This window comes from Dipodomys merriami, unplaced genomic scaffold (genome assembly GCF_024711535.1).
Source record: "Dipodomys merriami isolate MVZ:Mamm:240054 unplaced genomic scaffold, mDipMer1.0.p SCAF_3, whole genome shotgun sequence".
Taxonomy (NCBI): domain Eukaryota; kingdom Metazoa; phylum Chordata; class Mammalia; order Rodentia; family Heteromyidae; genus Dipodomys; species Dipodomys merriami.
In genome coordinates, this window is record NW_027204492.1 from 48043805 (window position 1) to 48053829 (window position 10025).

General features: G+C 36.7%; 1 pseudogene; it reads right to left on the reverse strand.

Annotated features, from left to right (window-relative positions):
* Positions 1 to 345: 345 nt before the first annotated feature.
* Positions 346 to 1037, reverse strand: LOC138839462 (chromobox protein homolog 3 pseudogene; annotated as a pseudogene).
* Positions 1038 to 10025: the final 8988 nt, after the last annotated feature.

The window sequence follows — 10025 nt, forward strand, 5'->3', positions numbered from 1 at the left end:
AACAAGCAAAATCTCCAAAACAAAAAACTATCTATGTATTTTGTTTACACGCACACAAACACACACACAAAAAATACAAGATGGTCCTTCAACATAGCAGTTAAAGACAAGCTGTTTTGATTAATGACCAAAAAAAATTGCCTAATATTAAAAATAAAACACAACCTGTTCCTGAATGCAGAGGAAATATACCATGGAATTAAATATTCTTTTCTGATAAAAGAAGCAACTACAGAAAGCCTTTATTATATTTGTTCAAAGTAACCAGTGCTATTGAGGAAAAAAACCCAAAAAAATCAACTCCCCCAATACTACTTTCAAAACCATTATCAAACCTGATTTTCTTTAGAATGTAGTTATTGTTTCACACCATTAATTCAAAAACCAAGACTCAGATTTTATATATATGTATAAATATATATAAAAACAATGCAAACAATTATTGAGCTTCATCTTCTGGACAAGAATGCCAAGTTAGTCTCTCTTCATAAAATGCAATTACAGTCTGAGGACATTTCATATTCGCCTCTTTTGCGAGCACCAAGTCAGCTTCATCCGAATCTTTCCATTTCATGAGAAACATCAGTTCTCCACTGCTGTCTGTGGCACCAATTATTCATTCAGGATCTAGACCCCTGGAAAAACCTCTTGGTTTGTCAGCAGTATCTCTTTTCTTCTTTGATTTGCTATCATCAGATTCACTGTCTGATAAAGATTTTCTTTTTGTACCATCCTTTTTGAGAGTTAAGAAATGCTTCAATTAATTCTGGACAATCTAAATTTTCTTCAGGTTCCCAAGTATTATCAGCATCTGTAAATCCTTTCCACTTCAGGAAATATTCTACTTTCCCATTCACTACACGTCGGTCCAGTACTTTTTCCACAACAAATTCTTCAGGCTCTGCTTCTTCAACTTTTTTACTTTTTCCATTCTGTTTCTTTCCCATTTTTTGCAATGCAGTTTTGTTAGAGGCCATTTTTAATTGTAGACTTGAAGAGCTATTATTCACCACCTCAGATGCTCCGGGTCGCGATCCTGCAGCTTAACTGTATTTTTTATCTTTCTTTTTTACTACTGGGGATCGAACCCAGGATGTTGCACTTGGTTGGTAAGTGTTTTGTCACTGAGATACATCCCAGACCTATTTCATCCTTTTGAAGAATAAATTTTTAATATGCTGACAGGTGCATGTGTTTATCACCATTGGAAATTCTGGAACCTTCTCATCACTTCAAAAGTGAAGCTAAACAACCTACTCTACACACTTTAGTTATCACCTGCATTTTCCAAAGCCTCACTAGCTCTAAGCAACTACTTTGTCTGTGTATTTGCCTGTTTTGGACATTTGCTGTCATACGATATGTGGTCTTTTTTTTGTATGTTTTTATTGTAAAAATACTGTACAGTGGTTACAGTTACATGAGCAAGGTAATGAGTACATTTCCTATCGAGCATTGTTGCCTCCTCCTTTGTTTTTCCACCAATATCCCTTCCCTTCCACCTCCACAACTAGCCCCCCATACCCACCACCCACTCACTGTCAAAGTTGTAAATTTCTTTTTCAACATTATGTCTTGTACATCTCATTGTTACAGTGGGTAAACCATTATTTAAGCACTTTGTTTCTTCCCTTCCCCTCCCCGAATTAGAGAAGTGTATATACAAGATGCAGGGCACGGACATCAAATACAGTGAAAACAGGGGTTATACAATGGGGGAGGAACATACAAAGAAACAAAAACATCACATGGTAAATTATAAATATGTTAGAAACAAAAGCAAGCAAGAAAAAAATATTGGTGTCCCTATCTTGGGGTTCTTTTTTCACTTAAAATCATCTTATATGGTCATATGTAAATAGCTTTTGAACTTTTCTACTTGTCCTACACATGTGCTACTTATTACAAATATGAGAAACAATGGGACCTATGTTTTTTTGGGCCTGGCTTACTTTGCTTAATATAAGCTGTTCCAAGCCTTTCCGTTCCCTAATAAATGGGGAGATGTCATTCTTTCTGATGGAGGCATAGAATTCCATTACATATATATATATATATATATATATATATATATATATATATATGTATATATATATACATATATATATATGCCACTTTTTCTTGATCCATTCATCTACTGAGGGGCATCTGGGTTAGTGTGATATCGTAGATAAGGTAAATAATGCTGTGATAAACACAGTTGTGGTGGTAGCCTTAGTATGGCCTAGTTTGTGATCATGGATTGCTGGGTCATAGGGGAGCTGTATGTGGAGTCTTTTGAGGAACCTCCATACTGCTTTTCAAAGTGGTTTAACAAGTATACACTCCCACCAACAATGCAGTAAGGTTCCCTTCTGTCCACATCCCCTCCAGCATCTGTTGTTATCAGAGTTCTTGATTATAGCCATTCTAACTGGGGTGAGGTGGTATCTCAATGTTGTTTGCATTTGCATTTCTTTTGTGGCTAGAGAGGTTGAGCATTTCTTCATGTGTCTATTGGCCATCCTTCTTTCCTCTTCAGAGAAGATTCTTTTTTATTTATTGTGAAAATACTGTACAGAGGGGTTACAATTACATGGGCAAGATAATGAGTACATTTCTTATCAAGCATTGTAAGTCTTTAGTCCACTTATTTATAGGGCAGTTGTTTCTTTGAAAATTTGTTGTTGGGCATTTAATTTTTTGAGTTCTGATTATATTTTAGATATGAGACCCTTGTCGATTGTATGGTTAGTGAAGATCTTCTCCCAAACTGTGGGCTTTCTATTGATTTTGCTAGCTATGCCTTTTGCCATGCAGAAGCTCTGCAACTTCATGCAATTCCATTAGTCCAACCTTTCTTTGATTTGTTGTGTTTCTGGGTCTCTATTAAGAAAATTTCAGCCTGTGCCAAGGAGACGGAGGGTTTCTCCTATTCTTTCCTGTAATGTTTTCAGGTGTCTGTTTTGACTTTGAGGTCTTTGTTTCATTTGGAGTTGATTCTGGTGCAGGGTTATATATAAGGATCTAGCTTTAGTTTTGTACAAGTGATTAACCAATTTTGCCAGCACCATTTACTGTAAAGTCTGTCTTTCTTCCATTCTACTTTTTTAGCTCCCTTATTGAAGATTAGGTGGCTATAGGTCTGTGGGTACATTTGTGGGTTGCTCAGGTCTGTTCTTGTGCCAGTACCAAGCTGTTTTTGTTACTATGGCTTTGTAGTAGAGTTTTAATTTTGAAGTTGATATTCCTCCAACACTGTTCTTTCTGTTAAGGATCGTTTTTGCTACTTAAAGTCTTTTATTATTCTACATATATTTTTGGATTGATTCTTCCATATCCTTGAAGAATGAGGTTGGCATATTGATAGGTATCACATTGAATTTGTACATAGCCATGGGAAGTATTGCTATTTTCACGATGTTGATCCTTCTAATCCAGGAGCATGGAAGGTTTTTCCACTTCCTACATTCTGCTTTGATTTCCTTTTTCAGGTTTTTAAAGTTTTCACCATAGAGGTCCTTCACTTCTTTAGATAAGTCAGTTTCTAGGTTTTTAGTTTTTGTGGGGCTATTATAAAAAGAGTTGCTTTCCCGATTTCAGCCAAGCTCTTCTCATTGTTGGTATACAGAAAAGCCATTGTTTTTGAGGGTTAATTTTATACCCAGCTACTTTCCCAAAGTTTCAAATCAGCTTGAGTAATTTGGGAGTGGATTCCGTGGGATTCTTTAAATACAAGGTCATGTCATCTTCAAAGAGGGAGAGTTTTACTTCATCTTTCCCAATTTGTATTCCCTTTATGCTATAGCTATAGCTAGGCATTCTAATACTAAATTGAAGAGAAGTGGAGAAAGTGGACGTCCTTGTCTCATTCCTGAGCTTAGATGAAATAGCTTTTTGCCATTAAATATAATGCTGGCTGTAGATTTGTCATATACAGCCTTTATTCTATTGAGTAATGTTCCATGGATTCCTAGTTTTTCCAGAGCCTTCATCACAAAGGGGTGTTGGATCTTGTCAAATGCTTTTTCTGCATCTATTGAGATAATTATGTGATTCTTATCCTTGCTCTTGTTGATGTGCTGAATTGTATTAATTGATTTGTGTATATTGAACCAGATTTGCATCCCTGAAATGAATTCGGTTTGATCATAGTATATGATGTTTTGGATGAATTGTTGAAGTCGATTGGCCAAAATCTTGTTGAGAAGTTTTGCACCAATGTTCATCAAAGAAATGGGTCTATAGTTCTCTTACTTTGAGGAGTCCCTGCCTGGTTTTGGCATGAGCATTATGGAGCTTCATAGAAAGCGTTCAATAGTGCCTTTATACTTCAATTTCATTGAAGAGTTGGAAGAGTATTGGTGTGAGTTCTGCTTTGAATGTGTTGTAGAATTCCACTGTAAATCCATCTGGTCCTGTCCTTTTCTTAGATGGAGGTCTCTTATTGCTGTTTCTATTTCAGTGCTTGATATGGGCCTGTTAAATTGGTTTAATCCATCTTGGTTTAGTTTCAGCATGTCAATATTTGCTGGTAAATTGTCCATTTATTCCAGATTCTCAAGCTTATTAGCTTAAAGTTTTGAGAAGTATGTCCTTATAATATTCCGAATCTTGGTTCTTTCTTAGGTGATGTTTCCATTCTCATCTCTGAGTTTATTTATTGGGTGTGTTCTCTTCTTTTCCTGATAAGATTTGCTAAGCCTCTGTCAATTTTGTTATTTTTTTCGAAGAACCAGTTCTTTGTTTTGTTGATTTTTTCTATGGCTTTTTTGGATTCTAATTCATTTAATTTTGATTTAATTTTAAGTATTTCTTTCTTTCTACTGGTTTGGGGTTTAGCTTGCTGCTCTTCTTCAAAGAGCTTTAGATGTCTCATTACATTGTTGGTTTCACATCTCTCCAATTTGTTGATGTAGGAACTCAGACCTATATACTTGCTTTTGCTGTGTCCCAGAGGAGCTGGTAATTTGTGTGTTCATTTTTTTTTGAATATCATGAACATTTGGATTTCCTTTCTAAACTCTTCCATGACCCAATGGTGATTCAACAGTGTGTTGTTTATCCTCCATGTGTTACAGGACTTTCTTTGCTGTCTTTTGGTGTTGAGTTCTAATTTTATTCCCTTATGGTCTGAGAGAATGCAGGACATAAGTTTAATGTTTCTGAATTTGGACAAGTTTGCTTTGGGACCTACAATGTGGTATATTTGGAAAATGTTCCATGTGCTGCTGAGAAAAACGTGCATTCTGATGCTGTTGGGTAAAATATTCGGTAGATGTCTGTTGCTTCTGGTTGATGTATGCAATTGTTTAGATCTGCAGCTTCTCTGTTGAGTTTTTGCTGGTTTGATCTATCTAGTCGGGATAATTGTGTGATAAAGTCCCCAACACTTAATGTCTTTGGACCTATGTGAGATTTGAGGGAAAATAGGGTTTCTTGGATAAATTTGGGTGTTCCATTGTTTGGTGAATATATATTTAGAATCGTAATATTGTCCTGAAGAGAGATCCCTTAATTTGTATGTAGTAACATTTTTTATCTCTTCCGTCTAATTTTAATGGGAAATATATTTTATCTAATATTAGGTTTGCAACTCTGTTCTGTTTATGGGGGCCATTTGCTTGGTTGATTTTAGTTCAGCCTTGACTTTCAGAATGTTTGTTTTTATGGGCAAGGTGTGACTATTGAACACAACAGATAGAAGGATCTTGCTTTTTAATCCAGCTAGACAGTCTATGTCGCTTAATGGGAGAGTTAAGATCATTGATATTGAGAGTTAGGACTGAGAGGTGTTTGGTAGTTCCTGCCCTGTTATCCATCTTCTTGGGGTCTGCGACTCTCAGCTTCTTCCTATGGTTCTTGGATTCTCAGTTTGAGTGTGGTTTCTTGGCCCTTATTGTGATCTTGTTGGTTTTGTATGTGTAGGATATCTTTAAATATCTTTTGTAGGGATGGTTTGATGGAGATATATTGTTTCAGTTTTTCTTTGCTATGGAAGGTTTTTATTTGACCTTCTGTTATGAAGGAGAGTTTAGCTGAGTCAACAACATTCTTGGTTGATAACTGTTTGCTTTTGGGCATGGCATACATCATTCCAGGCTCTTCTTGCTTTAATTGTCTCTGCTGAGAAATCTGAGGGGATTCTAATTGGTTTCCCTTTACAGGTGATTGATCTTTTCTCCTTGACAACTTTAAGGATCCTTTCCATGGTCTGAATTGGAATGTCCTGTTCTGGTCTGGTCTATTTGGGGTTCTAAAAGCTTCTTGTATCTGAATAGGCCTATCTTTTTGCATGTTTGGGAAGTTCTCTGCTAAGATCCTGTTAAACAAATTTCCTAGACCGTTAACTTCTGTCTCTAGGTTCTCCTTTACATCTATTATCCTCAGATTAGGCCTTCTGATGGTGTCTTCCAAATGTTGAATAGATCTATCATATTTCTTGGATTTGTCTTGGATAGTTGTATGTTCTTTCTCTATAATATCTAGGCTGTCTTCAGTCCCTGAGATTCGATCTTCTGCCTGGTCTAAACTACTGTCAAGACTTTCTACTTTGTTTTTTATTTCTTTTCCTTCTAATTGGTTGGCTTTGGTGGCTTCAAATTCTTTCTTGGAGCTTTGTTGTAGATTTTGTATAGACTTCTTTACTTCCTTCATTTGTTTTTTTAATCCCTTATTTGATTGGTTATGGTTTCCTTGGGCTCTCTTTCCTTCTGACGTGCTCCATTCAACATTTCCTTTGTGGCCTCCCTGTATTCCTTCAACTGTCTGTTTATAGATTCTATGCATGCCTCCATTGATCTTTGTCTATTTTCATCCTGCTCATGCAATTTCTGTATTACTCTTTGATTACCTTCCTCATGCTCACACAATTCCTCTTTTACTCTTTCACTATTCTCAGGTTGCTCATGCAATTCCTGTATGAATCTTTGTTTATCTTCCTCCTACTCACTAGATCTGTGTATTAATTTTTGGTTAGCCTCAGCATTATCACACAGTTCCTGTATTAATCTTTGGTTAGCCTAGTCTAGCTCACTCTCAGGCTCATCCTGAGTTCTTTGTAGGCTTTCAATCTTTTCATTCACCATATTTACCAGTAGTATTTGTAGCACTTTATGGGAACTCTCCTCTGGATTATTAACTGTTCTGTCACGTGATTATCATGAGTAGAAGTTTAGGTATATGAACTTGCAATTTTTCTTGTGTTACTCCAGCTTGTTCTGCCCATTTGGTAAGCAAGTCATACCAATTTTGTGCTAGAACACTGTATTAATGCAAGCATCAAACAGATTCCTGTAGTTGCACAGACTGATTGACCTAGTCAAAATGGCTGCAGATAAAATCTAGTTTAACAGATAAACCTAATTCAAGATCAATCAACGATGGATTAATGGGCTAAGAACGTCAAAGAGGGATTCTGCAGACCAGAAATTGATAGGTTTAGGGAGAATTTTGGGGAAAGATAGGATTAGAGGGATGTTCAAGGCAAAAGGAAAGAGTAAATTTCACTAAGCATTAATGTCAGAGAGGAAATTGAACAAAATGAAAGGAGGAGAGAGATAAAAAAAGAAAAACAAAAATTTAAATTAAAAAATGAAACACTTAAAAATCATGTAAGCATAAAGAAATAATACAGAAGAAATGATAGAATGAGAGGAGGAGAGAGATAAAAAGGAAAAATGAAAAAATATAAAAAGAAAATTAAAAATAGAATACTTAAAATTATATAACTATAAAGAAATAATACTATCGAAGGACTTAAGTCTAAAGATGTTGTGAATTGAGCAATCAATTTCTGAATTAAGTATGCACACAAGGAAGGATAAGGTCTAATAATCGATGATGGGTATATATCTGGGGATAAGGAGTACAACAACTAAGTCAAGCAAAAAAAGGACCTAAAGGTTAAAAGAGATTTATACACACACACACACACACACACACACACACACACACACACACACACAGGAACACACACCTAAAATAAAAAGTATGAAAGAAAAAAAACAAACTTAAAAAAATTAAAATTTAGGTAGTAAAAAAAGTTCATTAATTTTTTTTTGTGGGGGGGATGATCTTGTATCTACCCTGTGTCCATAACCAGTCTCTTGGTGGAGTCTCTGGTTTACTTGTGATGTTTGCTTTTCCTGTGGCTTGATTGTTTTCTTAAGTCAATTTGTTGAGCAGGCAGAAAGAAGGTCTGCCTTATCCAGGACTTTGTGTTCCTCCTCCCAAGCTAGTTCAGTGGGAGGGAGATCTGCTTTGAGTGTAACAAAAGAGGAAGATGGCTGTTTCTTCTAGCTTGGAGTTGCTGTGATGAGGCTAGGTTGTGGGTAGGTTTGAGGCCTATCAGCAATCAATAGCTTTATCCTGAGAGGCTAGCTCCTGAGACACTCACAGAACCCAGCCTGGAGCCATTCTCAGGATTTATATTTACTGAGTTTCAATTATTTTTCTTTTACCCTTCCTGCTGCTGGGTCTGTTGCCTCTGGCTCTGTTTATCCAGTGAAGAAAGTCACTCCTCTGGGGGTGGAGCCTGCTCTGCCTGGGAGGAGCAACTTTCCTCTGGGTGGAGCTAAGCCCGGCAGGTCAGGTCAGGTTTCTGTGACCTTGTGAACTGCTCCTATTGCTTTCTTCCAAGGCCTGAGTTGGAGCTAAGTGCTCTGGCTGGGCCTTTGCAGTATCAAAGATGGAGTTCTTCTCCTATGGTGGGGGAGGCTACCTTTCCACTGCTGCTCCTTGAGAAGAAGTGAGGATGTCTTGGGTGTACTCAAGCCAGTTTCTTGCTTTCCAGGCCATCCATGGTCTGTGATCAGCAGGATGAATATTTTTGCTCCTTGTTAGTTCTTGCTAGTGGTGCATAGAATTTGCTTGCTCACTGCATCTGATGCCTCTCTCTGTTGATATGGTGGCTGTGGCAGCAGCTGCTGCAGCTGTTGCCAATGTTGCAGACACTGCAAGTACTCAGGTCTGTCTACTAACCAAGCTGCCTGGATTTTTCTTCTCTGTCCAAACTCTTTGCACTGTGATGGCACACTTGATATGATTTTCTAGCCTAGGACTGTTCACTGGAACACTAAAACTGCTTTCTATGCCAGAGCTTGTTTAGCTTCCAGCTTCTCCTCCTCCATCTTCCTCCACACTCCCCGCAATGTGTGGTCTTTTGTGCCTAGCTCATTTCACTTAGTATATTACTTTCAAGTATACATGTAGTAGTATGTATCACTTCAGTTCCTTCTGTGACTGTATAGTATTTTAATAGCCATTTTGGGTTTTCATAGTTTCATGGTGATGCATATCTGTAATTATACAACAGTTGTGAGGTTGAGGCAGGAAGATCATAAGTTGCATATTTTGGGAAATTCTACAGCACCTGAACAATTTTCATTCCTGTCAGCAATGTCTAATAATTCTAATTTTTGCATATCCTCCATAACTTGCTCCTTTATGTTTTATTTTTTTTTAAATTACAGTTATCTATAGTGACTGTGAACTGGTACTTCTTTGTGGTTGGCTTTGATTTGGTTTTTCCTACTGTCTAATGATATTGTGGATCTTTCCCTGTATATTTTGACCATATATAAACGCGGACCCACATGAATGCACATGCATGTGCATACACATACTCATATTCTGGAAACTTTGGGAAATACTCCTACTTGGAGAAAGTTCTTCCCTTTCCTCTATTATCTCCTCATCAAACTTCAGATAACTAATATTTTATACTCTTACTTGCACAAAATGGGTGTTTTAATGACTACAAATGGTATATGTGTCTTTTTGTTCAGCTTATTTTATTTAACATAATGTCTTCTAGGTTAATACATGTTGCCACAAATGGCAGAATATCCTTTTTAAAGGATAAAATAATATTCTATTATGTTTTTGTCTATATGTCTGTCTGTGTCACATTTTAAAAATCCATTAATGTGGTGATGGATGCTTAAGTTATTTTAATTTCTTAATTATTGTGAATATCGCAGCAGTACACATAGGAGTGCAAGTATCTCTCATGCTGATTTCATTTTCTTTAGCTATATACCCAC